At 34.3% G+C, this 15,913-nt stretch overlaps 1 pseudogene; it reads right to left on the reverse strand.

Annotated features, from left to right (window-relative positions):
- Positions 1-5,748: 5,748 nt before the first annotated feature.
- On the reverse strand, positions 5,749-11,838 carry LOC129320556 (dnaJ protein ERDJ2A-like; annotated as a pseudogene).
- Positions 11,839-15,913: the final 4,075 nt, after the last annotated feature.

Consider the following 15,913-nt stretch of genomic DNA (forward strand, 5'->3'; position numbering starts at 1 on the left):
GATTGTTGACTTCTAAATTTACTTCCTTTTGCTTCTCCTCAAGGTTACCAGTAGCTTTCACAACGACTTTGTTATTTCCCTCAGCAGCCTTCCCTAATATAACTTGGTCATAAACATCCATCCTCTTCTGGATGTCCATCAATATTGAAGTAAGGATGGCTATATCGTTGTTATTACCAGTCGCAGGAATAGCTTGAACTAGAGCTTGGGTAGAAGGTCCTGCTTGAGTCAAGACTTAAACTTGCTCAGTCAAGATTAGTAACTCTAACACCACCTATCCTTATTGGACTTGAGCTGGTGCTGTTTCATCTTCCACCACCACTTGATCCTCTAGTCTTGGTGGAATTTCTAAATTATTAGCGGCAGTATTCCTGGTTAGCACCATGTTCTCCCCTCCTAAGGATGGAAGTTATACCACAAATGAAAAAATAGTTAGTGCTAGCTCACAGAGGAAAAGAATATGTGTATAATGATAATTGCCAACTCTACATGCAAATGTAGGCACAACATAAGTATACAATCATATAATAACTCACACACCAACCAAAGTCGAGTTCTCGAAACTCGAGAACCTGATACCAATTTGTAAAGGGTATCCTAAATTAGGACTTAATCATCAGACTAACTATATTAAATCAAGGACTAACCGAAAAGGATTATCCTATAAGAGATTAACCTAAATAAATTTTTAACATGTATTTTCACAAACGATTCAATATAAAGGGATCCTAAATCTTTAAAATATTTTAAGAACTCATATCATTTAATTAAACATATGCAAAAGCATGATAAAGGAAACACATCAATATGGGAGAAAAGCTTCCCCCCTTTATTTTCTCTCTATGCCTTACTCCATAATACATATATACATATTTACAACATAACACTTGGTCACTCAAACGCTTCTATAACTGGCAGCAGGAGGCTAAAGTCTCAATCACATTTATCACAATGACTATTACCTAATCATCATACTCTATATATCATCTATTCATCAATAGCCTATCATATGCATGAATTTCCCTTTTCATTCACATATAATTAATATCAACAGCTCACCCTTGGACATTAAAAACACAAGGGAAGACAATAACAACATTCAAGTTCTCAAATTAAGTAGATAATAACTATTTCCACTTGCACAAATATTTTGGCCCGTTAATATAGCACAAGCATCAAACTACATTTCCCAGGGCCCAAAATATATTTCCCCCAACACAAACCCATAATGCAAGTGGATCATGAATATATTATCCTCATTGGCAATATTATAAACTAAATACACATATCAAAATAAAAAGAGAAAGGCCTACAGAAGTGATTACTATCACTTAGCCTAATGTTCCTTTCCTCTGTTCTTATGAGATGAGCTAGCTCCTATAATATATTAAAAGTGAGAGGTGAGTACAACTACTCAGTAACCAAGGTACATCTAAGTTATACAAATGTATGATAATTATTCATGAATGCAAGTGGCCAATAAATTTATCAAGGTGACCATGCAAACAATCACATTAATAACATGTTAATCACATTAACATTCAACTCATGTAAATAATTTCAAGAATAAAGTCAAGTATAGAATTTATACAAATAGCTACATATACATTATTCGCATAATTACTGCATGTTTTCATTTCTACAATTATAATCATATTCTTAATATAGCCATCAATCACTCAAATGGCATGATAATAATAATGCGCATGATCAATCTCTTCCACATATCTCCCCTTATTTCCTCTGACATGAAATTTATGGGCCAACAACAGGAAGGGATCGTCCATGTGGTGAGACTACCCAAGGCCTTAATCATATCATAAGGGGCTACTGGGCCAGGGTTACCTTACTCATTTATGAAAACGATTTCTCCCAAATCATACACTATATGGTGTCATACCCAAATATCCAGGCAGGTCAGTAGGGTCAAGTCCCTTAATAGGACCAATGCTACAGTACCTTACAAGGTAAGTAGTGGCTATAACCCTCAAGATTATTGGTTAATAGCCAAGTACCATAAGGATTTTGCATAACCGCTAACTCCTTCACTAAGGCAAACTCTCGCCATATGATCATGCTCATGAGAAAATACATTTCAAAAACTCATATATATAATTCACAATTATCCCACATGCTCATCAACTTTCTTGCTTAACAAATATCAAGAATCATCATATTTCAATCATGCCTTTTGCATCAATTTTTATATTATCATACAAAACTACATTAGCATCATATAAAACTCAACATGCTCATATACAATTCATCACTATGCATAATCCACAATATATAATAAAGGATGCATACATCATCATCAACCATCAATCTCATTACTCGCACCAAGTCACAATTAACTTGGTCATAAATCAGAGTCTCAACCAAGCCATATGCATTACAAACAACCATTTCAAAATTTAGATATGTGTGTGTGTGTGTGTGTGTGTGTATTCTTTTGTTTCACCAACGTAATTAATTAATTAATATATAAATGTATAAAATAGATTTTTCCCGGTTACCTCAACCTTTGAGAGGTCAAAAGTTACCCCTCAAATTACAACACTTTCAAAGCTTTCCAAAGCTTGAATGGTGTCAAAAAAAAATTAATCTACAATTGATCATATTCCAATGTGTCAATAATATTATTAACACAATTTTCACTCATACTCTAAAACCTAAGTATTTATTTTGTTTTATTTTATTTTTGTAAGACCTTAGTCTTAGCCTCTTGAGTTCTAAAATTTAATTTCATGTATTTGAACCTATCTACTTGGTTCAATAGTCTCCTTCACAATAATTTCATTCAAATAATTTTCTAATATCAAAATTTCCCTTTTTATTTCAAAAAATTCGCACATAAAAATACCCAAATATTGCAAACTTGATTTCAAGCCTAGAATCATTATTCTATAGCCATAATAATTTATTTCTCATATCAAATAATCATCTAAATATTAACAAATCAATTTATATTTTCAGATTTAACCAAAAATCTACCCATAGGGATCTAGGGATAAACCCAAATGCCTCAAATTCAAATTCTATCAACAAAATAATACTCTAGAATATTTATTACACTACCAACAACCTCAATAATTAGATTTACTCATCAAAAATTCATCCCGCTTTCAAACCCTAGGCTCTCCAAAATCTCAAGATCTACAATCTCAGGAAAAAAATGACTAAAAAAATATTTAAAACACTTACCTAGTCTTAAAATACTTAAAATTTCATCTGAAGTATCCTATTTTGGAGCTTCACCTTTTAAATCAGCTCCAGTCACGTCATGGCTTGCTCACTTTCTATGCACGGACGCTAAACGAAAAGGAAGAGGAAGGAAATGAAAAGCCAAAAAGGCTTTGTTGGCTTTTAAAAATCATATGGGTCCCACACTTATTCATGCCTCTCTCTCTTTCTTTTGTCTTTGGTTAATACATTACACACGTTGAATTGTCTGCCCCATCTCTTCATTTCATGTTTCTTTTTTTTTTTGTATTATTTACACGTCAACACCTACACAAAAGCAAAAATTACTTCCTCCCCTCTCTTCAATTTTTTTTAATGTTCCTTTTCCTTCTTCTTTCTTTCTTTTTTCTTTTTTTTAATAATATTATTATTACTATTTCTGTTTACTATAAAATCATAACTTAAGATTTTAATCTAAATTAAATTCAATAATAATCTTCTAACTGAAATTATCTATATCTAAATATTCCTCCAAAATTACTCATTTGCTCTAAATTAACTTAATTAACCTTAGGTTAATTTTTGTGATGTTACACAAAATCACATATCTGGTCCCCAAACGCACCATCCATGGTAGGACCACCCAGCCAAAGCATCCTAAACCACTTTTGGACTACAAGTTTCCCCTATTACATGTAATTGGAGTGTCATTACTCTCAACACCGCATCCTATGGATGTTAAGGAGCGTAGTTTCTAACTTCGTACCCTTTCAAGTACTAAGGAGAGTAATTCTCCAACACGGCACTCTTTTAGGCACTAATGAGAATTATAAGTTGCACCTGGCATCTTGAGGTGTCAACAATGCCATATGAATTTTCTCCACTATTTGCACTAGGATGAACTCCTACTCACTAACGTGCCATATTTCACTACATATCTCTACTAAGCCATGCATATCAAATTTCTAAATAAGTATAATGAACACCCTTGCCACTTATTTCAAAAGTATGAAATTTCAAAAATCACTAATCTACCTTTTTTTCCCCTAGAATACTTGGCTTTAACAAAATATGCATATATATATATATATATATCTTTAATCATACAAAATCAACTTGTGAATAACTTTTACAAGCTACTAAATAATATAAATTATTTTGTTATCACAACCCTTTTCTTACTAAAAGGGTTACCTATGATACTAAATCTTCTCTATTACCACTTGAACCTTTGACGAAATTCCACGCACTTCAATATATAATAATATGTATCATATCTTAACTTTTTAACTTAACATAAATAATTTTTAACTTAATTTAGTTACTCACAACTTGTAACTTTTATCGTTAAGCTAGTAATAGTTCAAACTTACCCTTAATAATTTTATATAGCATCTTAAGAGCTATTCCACACTTTAACACAGCTGAAAACAACTCCAACAAATCCCAAATTCACTTAGGGTTTATCCAAAACCAAGGTTCTAATACTCAAGCTTCAAATTAACACTTATCTAAGGTTGAGAAACTTAAATCAACTTTTAGAGTCACAAGAAACCTTTAAAACATTGGTTTATAGCTTCATCAATTCAAATCAAATCTACCCACTTCTAAATTACATGAAAAATGAGATGGAAAGGTAGAAGAGGGAAATGGAAAGTTTACCTAAGAGTTTGAAGGTCTAATTTAACTTTCAAAATTGTCCAAATTGAAGCCCTAGCAAAGGTTAAATCCTTCTCCTTTGAGTTCTATGTTTTTTCCAAACAAATTCTGATTTTTCTAATGATTTTTGCATTTTCATGCTATCTAGCATGTCACGACACACAATACAAAGAGCAAAATCACTCCTCTCAATCTAACTTCCAACATAGTCCAATCTAGAACCATATATAATCCAAAAAGTTAATTAACAATCAAAAAACATGATTAAATAAATTAATCATTTTTTAACTATTTTTTTTAATTAACAATTAATTCTAGATAAAAAATTTTGAAGGTTACAAATCACAACAATTTAACAATACATGACAACTTCCCAAGTAAAATTTCATTTATCATTTGATGTTTAACTCTTAAAAATAACCAATTACAACTTTTATTTAAATAATTATAACTTCTATTTTGTGAATCACAATAATGAAACAAAAAACTATTACTTCTCACATGAATCCATTATTATTATTTATTTAAAACAAGAGACAATTTAATCAATTAATTTTAAATTACTAATGTCAAAAACATACCTCCAAAAGAATTGATACTCCAAAAACCTGATTGTCAGTTATATATTTTTGGATAAAATTTTAATCATTTTTCCAAAATTTAATCTTGCATCATAATTTGAAAGTGTAAATATTTTGTCATCTTGATCATTTTGCATAATTTTGCCTTCATATTTTGTTTCGATTTAAAATGAGAAGCTAAAAACCGTGAAGTACAACTTACAAGTAGAATTAAAAAATTGACATCGCACTTGCACTAAGATTGACATGAAACGTGACCGTCCATTGCCCTGCATCGAGTGCCGATAAATCAACCACTTTCACCATTTCACGTGGACTTCTGTGATTACCATCGATATCAAAACGTTTTTATTTTTTTTCTCGTTGATCTTAAAATTAAGACCACCATTTTTAAAGCTGGACTCGGAAAATAATACAAGTCCAGGTATCAAAACTTGCCAATAGATTATTACCGTGTTGATTGTTCCTCTAACAATCAGGAGCATGAACGACATAAACCTGATTTCTCATTCTCCATCGGTGTCTGATTTATTTGCAGTTGCATGCTTATTTTGTGTGTTTCGATTATTTGCAGTTGCATGCTTATTTTGTGTTTCGATCATTTTTTTCATCTTCACTGTACTCACTCTCATAATCATCACATTCTCCATCCTGGCCCTCCACATCCTCCTCAACCCCATCCTCCACAGTAGGCCCTTCATCCATTACGGCCACACCCCTGGTGCCGGCCCGAGTTCGTTTCAAAATTGCCCTAGTAGTCTCCTTCACGTTTGCTCCTGAACCATTGATTCCTCAATTGCCTTGGATGCAGCAGTAATGGCAGCAGCTTCATCCATAAAACTGACCCTCTGTCAAAACCAAACATTATTTGAAACAGAATCTGCAACGAAAAACCAGAAGCTTTCCTCCTTGTGGAATGGGTAGTAAGGGGCATGTGGGAAAGCACCAACCAGACCGTTACCCCGTTTAATATTTACCCACGCATGGCTTGTAACAATGTCACCCTCTTGTATACCCTCTTCGCCTTCAGTCTCATAAGTTACCTCAACAGTTAACTATGGCATCATGTCCAGCACCACCTCAATGTCTTGTAATTCAGCAGAAGACAACCCAGCTAACTGAATAAGCAGGTCAGCTCGCTCCTGTGAGTTCATGTCTCGAAGTTCCTGAAATGTCCTCACCTTCTGCAGGTCAAAAAGGAAAACGTTTAGGAAAAGATTATTGGAGACAAATGGGAAATTTACTGAAGTTACACGAATATTTCCAGAACAAAAGACAGTTCTGTTGGTGGAGGCACATGTTCCTGTAATTTCATGAGATTGATCACTCTACTAAACAACTACTCCCTCCAATCTAAAATATAAACATCTTTTTTCATCTAATCTTGGTTCAAAAAATATATAACCTAGTACATGCAAATCAATTTTTTCCATTTTAAGCCTTGTATTTATTAACCTAGATCATTGTGTAAATTATCTCTCACTCATCATGTAGTGCATTGGTAATTAGGAATAAGGGTAAAAAAAAAAAAAAACACTTTTTATGAGAATAAGGACCATATTGGTATCCGTATTTTCTTAAAAACTGCTTACATTTTGAATCAGGAGTAAAACCCTATACAGTACTGACGAGCTAGACAAACCCATGTAAATAATTACCATTTACCACCCAGGAAAATTGGCAGAATTTTGAAAGACATTGAATACGAATAATGAAAATTGGCAATTGCATTTGGCTGAAAAGGCATGCAGAATATTTTGACTAACCTTGCGGACTACCTTCTTAATAACAGCCTCACTGATATGTGGCAGTTGCAGAAACGGTGCCATTCCTTCAGGAAATCCACCAGTAGCCTTTCTTGCGCTGAGGGGAACAGCCTGCATAAGAGATCACAAGGCAACAAGAATTATTTATTTCAATGGCCTTTTAAATATACAAAGGAGAAGAAAAACAATAATTGGGGATATCAGCATTGAAATGATACATCAAACAAGGAAAACAAATAAAAGCATAAACAATAACAATAACAAGCACAATTTTATTTTATTCCATATATCAAAAGTTTAAACCACTGAGCCATCCACATGGATGTATCAATACGCACAAGTTTTTGTCAAGAAAAAACTAGAAAGCTTTTCACTGCCTTCTCTTTAAAGAGAAGCCATTACACCAATAGGCATCAGCATAAGTGAGTCCAAAGCTGAGTTCAGTAATCCAAGATCCATGATAACAGACGACAGAGAAGTTCAGTTTACACATTCTGAGAAATTCGATAGATGAACATCCACCAGAAACTCGAAATAATATCACCAACAGGGACTAATGAAATATGACGATGTGTACAGGTTGTTCAGAAGAGGTAATAAGTTTGTCAGCATGCGATAGAGATTATAAAGTTACATCCAGAGAACAATAGAATTTAAATCTAAGAATAACCCACACAATGAGCCAGAGTGAGACTAATCTGTGTCAGGCTAGCAGAGAAAATATGCTGGCATTATAGTAATTACTAATAACTTGAACTTAGATTTATCACCTGAATAATACTCTGAGAAAGCTCAACACCACCAATTGCAGGCCTCAGCCATCCATGCCCTTGAGCATTGCGTGGTATAATTGCCATCTTTTACAGAAAGTAGAACATAGAGGAAATTAGTGTTAAATGAAAAGATCACAAGTATGAAAAAAATAACAGCAACATGCCATCACATCCCTCATACAAGAATGCCCACAGGCAATAGAAACTTTAAACTCATGTCTAGCACAAGTTACACAACTTACAAGTATGATATGAATTGCTCCATCTTTTATTAAAAGGCATTATCTTATATTGTAAATATCTAAGACCCTCTTGTCTTAGTTCTGTAAAATCTTTGTATTGCAATTCTACATCAATCAAATATTAGCTGCAAGTTAACTTGAATTTATCAGTATCAACATCAAGCATCCAGGAAATCCACTTCGCAAGTTCAGTTTTTAATTACAATTTGGCTCACATAAAATTTAACTTTTTTCCATGGCTGTATATTCTTCCCGAATTTACACACAGGAAACATGTCTAGAGTCCACATCTAGTTCATAGGAAAAGCTGGGCGCTTATATGGTCTATGGTCTGTAAGACAGGTCGTCTCATATTTTCCATTTTAAACAAGGCACAAGTGCTCAAGTTTGACGTGAGCCTTTGACTTAACAAAGATATAAAAGAAACCTCCATTGGACACAAGGCACAGGCATATGCAAGCAGAAAATCTTGTTTCACCATGTAAGAATTAAGGATTTAATGTTTCCACAATTCTTAGTGACAAAACTATTGGATAATGATTAATGACGAAAGCTCAGACTTAAAGTGAAAAGCATATTAAATAAAGCAAGAGATCTCTAGGTCTGCTCAAACACTAAAATTAGCAGGCAAAGTCACCTTCATTAACTCTTCAAGAAGGCGAGGTGCCATTTCTAAATTCTCTTGAAATCACCTTGCAAAGATGGAGACAAAGTTGCAAATTCACGAGTCAACTGAGCTTGAATCAACAGCGCTGTCTGCAAAAGAAAAAAAATGGCCTAGTTGTGAACACAAAAGGAATTAGAATAGGATGCTTTAACTAGTTGGCACACAAGTAACACCTTAACCAATGCAGGACGCTGCTTCCAAAACTTAGCCTGCTCCTGCTTAATGTTCTTTAGGTCAAGATTCAACTCACTCCTTACCAACATAAAAAGCTTCTGAAGCGGTTTGTCGTCAGCCCTACGAACTGGAATTTCCATATATTCAGCAGCCTTTATGAAGACATCCATGACTTTGCTGTATAATATAGAAGCCACAAGAATTTGTATCTGACTTATTGCCCTATACATTATGGCACCCCTAATACAGCCATTTTCACCAGTAATCTATAAGATCTATAAAATAATAAGATAACTAATTATTTACCTCATTCTTCAACATCCAACAAGAAAATTTTAAAATCCCAAGAACTTTGACATCACATACAATCTTAAGGCAGAATCAAGTGTATAGGATGCAAGAGGGTATAAAATCTCATTTTGAGATACATAAACCCCAATTTTCCTGAATATCACATGGAAACTTTTCTCATTGAAGTTCAAATTGAGACAACCAAATTAAACATCAACCAATATTCAAAGCTTTTAAATTGTGATATCTTCAGGACGACTGAAAGCATTTTGGTTCTTTACACATCCTCATTGAATTACCATGGAAAGGATAGAGATTCAGAAAAAGCTCAGCTAGAACAAAGATAAATCATCATACCTGGGAGCCAAAGAAGGCTTCATAAGATAATAATAAGTGGACATTGTTTGATGCACTACATAGTTTCCAGTATATTTTGATGATCTAGAGAGGTATATAACTGCAATAACCAAAGGCAAGAGGATGCAAACACCAACAATCCAAAGTAGAAGTATTCCACCAGATGCCCCATCAATATTTAGCAGGAACTGAGGGAGAGCTATACCCATTTGAAATCCCTGCAACAAAATTATCATCCATATTTCCAGGACATGGTTACAAACTTATTATATTCCACCAAGGAAACAAACAATGCAGAACAGTAAGCATTTCACCCCTAACATCTGGTTTCGTTACCTGTCTGCCATCAGGATGGCCATATTTTTCATAATTTTCACGCGCTATGGGATCTGTCAAAGCTTGATAAGCCTTGGCAATGTACTCTACAAATACTCGTGCGCCTCTGAAATAAAAGGAGTACAGTACAAATATCAGTGGTAATAATTACAAAAAGCACATTATCTAACATTGAAGTCTAAAACAAGAAGCATATATTATACAACTGAAACACCTTCAACCTGGATCCGGATTTTTATCTGGGTGATACTGAATAGAAAGCCTCCTATACTTTTTCTTTATTTCAGACTCTAGGGCTCCAGGCTCTAATCCAAGAATGCTAAATGGATCAAAAACTTGAATCTGCACGAAAACAAACACAAAAAACACAGGAGAATTTCAGGGTGTGCAACGTTTGAGCACTCAATCAGTAGCTAAAATGCTATAAGCCAAAAGTAATAACCATTAATATTAATATTAAGCGTTTACCTCTTGACTTATGCTTTTTATGTAATAAACCAGAACAATCATGACCACCCAGAGCAGTAGTAATGTCAGGTTACTACATGTTGACACATTTGAAATCTGCAAAAGTAAAGGGTAAAGAAAATAAAAGTAACAAGGATAAATGTCAAGATCACCGTTGAAACCACTAGAAATTATGCAATCATAAAGGCTAAGATATATTTTGACAGTGATCCCACCCTCTTAGATATTGATTTTCTGTATTTCCCAGCCCGTGAGCACTTAGAACACTGACAGTGGATACTTTTTGATTTCTTATTAGCAGCACGACATAACTTTGTAATTGTATATGGCACTATGGGAAGGGCCATTATTGTCAATATGAATATTGGGAACAATGCACTATTCTCCTCTGATGCCGCCATTTTGACCTTCTGAGTTCAACAACTCGTACACAGTTATCAAGCCTGCAACGAATACTCTTGTTAGAAGGTAGTGTTTTAAATTTGACTTTTGTCATCGGCTTGAACGATCAAATGCTTTGACATTTAGAGTAGGATAATAACATAAAGAAATGCAAGGATTAGAATAATCATGCGCCTATAGATGGTGGCAATAGGAATTGGAAGAACTTGAATTATATTCCTTTTCTCATTGCGGGAGTTACGTATGGATGTTTAATCTGCGTTCATCATGGGAAAGGGAAAACAGCTTCCCTGTGAACATATAAAAAATATCATAAAAGAGAAGAGAAAATCATCAAATTTAAATCAAAATGTCACCACCTATTCCCTCTGCCATATGGTTCAGAAAGTCAACCGTGGAATTTCATTGACTTGTGCATGAAGATTTCATGAAAATATTGACCTTGCCTGTTAACCTTCGAGAAAATTTCATGAAAATATACAAAGAACGGCAAATACAACACAATCTGAACCCCATAGTCACTTTTAGAACATAAAATTCAAAAAAAAAAAAGTTCAAAAAAATTAATGAAACCCGGAAAAGGGATCCATGACGGAAACGTCCCAGAGGAACTCCTCAAGCACACTTGCGAAATACTACCAGTAGCAGGTTTATAATCCAGTAGAAATGGAGACTGAGAAGGACCAACCTGAGCACGAACAGGACAACTGGACGAGGACAGCGACCGACGGTGAGCACTCGCGGAAAGTCTGAAGGAGAGCTAAGCGACAGGCGGACGACTGAGCAGAGCAAGACTTGGCTGAGTTTGGGCGCCGCGAAGAAGATGAAGGAGAAGGTCTGAGCTCGACTGATTCGGCGACAGAGGAGAGCACGTCACCTAGGGTCGACTAATCGAAGAGCGCCTCGGTGAGGGTGAGACTGAGGCGAAGCGCCGGTGGATTGGATGAAAACAGGGCACGAATGAAATTAAAGTTAAAATCCCTGGTAAAATGATAATTGCATAATAAAAATTACACATTAAGGAACTACAAGAAAATTATTTAAAAACAATTATCAATAATAAGTCTGGGAAAAACTAAAAAGGAAATCACAATAAAATCTTTTCAAAATTAAATAAATAATAATTTGATATCTCAAATGTAAAAATGTCATTATAAGTCATGCAATACTAGAAATAGATAATAATTTGATATCTCAAATGTAAAAATGTCACTATAGGTCATGCAATGCTAGATTGAGAAGGTACGACCCTCATTTTGTAAGCGAGGCGACATAGAGTCAAGCTTGAAAAACTTGCTTCTCCATGTGAAAGATTATTTTTGAAGTGTTCATAGAAACAAGCCTTTTCAATTTATAGGTGCTTAAGTTCTTCATGATAATTTTAGTCAAATGGTATGCTGAAAGTGGAAAAATATAACATGGAGTGAGAATATAGAACAATTTGCTATTGCATACTCAAAAGGGAACAGAGAAGTCTTCAGTGAGAGACTAGGAAAAGGAAACTTCTTCAAAGACTAGAAGGTGCTACTCAGGCCATGAATAATGGTGAAGATTGAAGTAGGTTTGGCAAAAATACAATCTATCTTAAGGCTTGTGTTAGAATAGGTATTGCTCCAAGAGATTATGATTTGGGCCCAAAAAGCTACAAAAAAATGATAATAAAATCCCTCTAAAATATATAAATAACAATTTGGTCTCTTGAAATGCCATAATTTCCTTAAAGTTTCTAGAGACTTTTCTGTCATTAATGAATTTATATAAATTACCAATACTAAATTGCCCTTGTTGAATATAAATGATTCACAAGTTTTGTTTAAATATTCAAACTTTTCTTCTTATATTAACCCAGGGCACAAAATACATTAGTTATACATAAAATCATGCAACTAGTACATAAATCATGTCAAATAATCCTAATTGGCAATTACATTAACAAATACACATGAAAGTAACAAAAGAGAGGCATATAAAGGATTACTCCGCAATCCTAGGCCTCTGTATGTTTTTCCTGACTCGGATTTGATGAGCTAGGTCTTGAAAATATTTAGAATTAAGAGGTGAGTACAACCACTCAGTAACCAAGTTTCACTTAACTCATGTAATTGCATATTAATTGTAAATAGATGCAATTAGGCAAATAAGCACAAATAACACATAACACTCGGCCACGGTTCACAAAACTAACAACCATGTGACCAAACTTACCACAAAATACTTTATCATGTTATTTAGCAAAAACATAACACAGGGTTGCAAAAATAACAATCATGCACCCTTAACACATGTCGGACCATAAAATTAACAATCATGTGGTTGGACTTATATGCATGATTATATACCAACCTTTATATCCTCCTGTTACCTTTAACACGAAACCGGTGGTTATCATGTGGTTACGTCTTTCACGGACTAACCTAACCTTTCACTCATGAGGAGCTACCAGGTCAGAGTAAACTCACTCACCTATATAATCTAGTTTCCCTTAATACTAACAACCATGGGGTATTGTACCCCTAATCTAGCCTACTCATGAACTAGTGGAGGCTAGTTAAGTTTGAGTCCCTCATACAATAAGTGGGACAGTCCTGAATCAATCATAGGACAAGGGCTACCTCCTGATTCCAACGGTTGGTGCCAAGGCTAGTTTCTAATTCCAATGGTCACCGCCAATACCACGTGGATTTCAACCAATCTACTCTTCTCCCTAGGTGAACTCCCACCAATAATCATGCTATGCATTCTCACATAATATGCATTTTAACAATCAATTCATAATACATGAACTCACATAACTCAATGCTCCACAATTCAACATATAATATATCACAATTCTCCACTCATAATAATAAATCATAATCAATTTTATAAAACACCAAGGGTGGCAAAATTAAGGTTTTCTTTCTAAAAACTATTTCAAAATCAAACACTTTGCCAATATGCATTATTAATTTAACTCATAATTCACATTTCACAAACACAGTTAACATTCAACTATAAAAATTAAGTTTTCCCCAGTTATCTCAAACCTTTGAGAGGTCAAAGGTTTACCCTCACTATACCAACTTCCCAAAGCTTCAACAAACTCAAATGGTGCCAAAAATGAACCTCTCTACATCTATACCACAAGAATTTCATCATTGTCTAACTCTTGAAGTTTTATCAACATCTAACTCTACACACTCTATTTTTATCAACTCATAATCACTATCCATTCATAGCCAATGGGCTTATTAAATTTCATTAATGCATATTATTATTAACAGTACCTCAAACTATCATTAATACACATTAACCTCTCCCAACTACCATATTTATGTTGATTTCCAGATAATAAATGCTTCTATGAACCAACTACTTCCAAAATCATCAATGTGATGTTCCAATACATTAAACAACTCCCATTATACTTATTTTAACTAATGAAATCAAACCCATACTCCTATGGACTAAAAATCTGTCTCTTAAGTCAAACCCTACCATAAATCATCATAAATGAGGGAGAGAAAGGAAGAAGAAGGCACTATAAACTTACCTTGGGTGTTTGGGAGCTTCAAAACACCAACAATGGAAGCCAATGAGTGTGCCCTAGCAAAGCTTCAACATTCTCTTCATTTTCTTCCTCTTTTCTCTTATGTTTTCTCGCACAAATGCGATCTGATTTATCAAAAATTTTGCCTGTGTATCACAGCGCATGCTACCCTCCACCGTGGCACATGGCACAGAGGAGCTCGTTATTTAAATTTGTCTCTGTGTGTTGCGGCAAACTAATCACGCATTGCGGCGTGTGGCACAGAGAATAATTCTTCACTTTTTCTTCCTCTTTCCTTACTCAAGTGGCTCGCCATCAATCCGAATCTACTTTTAGGGATGAAATCACAACAATTATGCCAAGTTAAGCCCTTCTAGCCACACACCTCATTAACTCACTAATCACCCTCATTAGGTTAATAAAACAAGGTTAAATTTTTCCAGATGTTACATTGTGTCTAATGGTGACTTACCACATATTGATCTTAACCATTTGATTAGTCTTGGATGTGAAGTTGAAGATGAGGAGATTTTGGCAACTATATGTAACATAGGTGCACTAAAATCACTAAGTCCAGATCGGTTTAGTGCTTGGGAGCATGTAGGGCCCTTGGTGTTTTCCTTCAGTAAACATATGTAGCACATACCTATGAGAATCAAGGAGGTAAATATCATTTTTATTGTTCTTATTCCTAAAAAAGACCCTCATGAGTCTTTACGTGATTTGAGACCTATTAGCCTTTATAATGTCATTTTTAAAATTATTACAAAGGTCATAACACAGAATGAATGTTTTTCTCCTTACAATTATTGACTCAAACCAGTGTAGTTTTGTCTTGAAAAGACATAGTTTGGATAATATTATTGTTGCTCAAGAGGTTATTTATTCTATAAGAAATATAAATAGGAAGAAAAGTTTTATAACTATTAAGATTGATTTTGAAAAGACTTATGATCATTTAAATTGGGGGTTTCTAGTTGAGTGTTTACAGGGATCTGTAATTTCCTACCAATATTGTAGACATTGTTTACCAGTATGTTTCCTCTTCCTTTATGCAAATCTTATGGAATGAGAGCAAGACTAATGTTTTTAATCCTTTTTGGGGGGCATTTGCCTAGGGGATCCTATATCGCCATATCTTTTCATTATTTGTATGAAGAGGCTAACTCACTTAATTCAACAAAAATTAGATGAAGGAGATTGGAGACCTATACAGCTAGGTAAAAGTGGCCTTCCTATTTCTTAACTTTTTTCGCTATGACATTATTCTATTTGTAGATGCCTCCATCTCTCATATTAAAGTGATTAATGATTATCTTGACAAGTTTTGTGAGTTATGGGATGAAAGTTAATTTAGCCAAGATGAGAGTATTTTTCTCCAAAAAATGTGTAAAAGGTTAGAAGAGAAGAACTTAGCTCATCACTAGCTTTCAGTAGAACTACTAACCTGGGATGCTATCTAAGTGTCAACCTGCATTCTTAACC

This window comes from Prosopis cineraria, unplaced genomic scaffold, assembly GCF_029017545.1.
Source record: "Prosopis cineraria cultivar Desert tree isolate PC_DT_omini unplaced genomic scaffold, ASM2901754v1 PC9, whole genome shotgun sequence".
Taxonomy (NCBI): Eukaryota; Viridiplantae; Streptophyta; class Magnoliopsida; order Fabales; family Fabaceae; genus Prosopis; species Prosopis cineraria.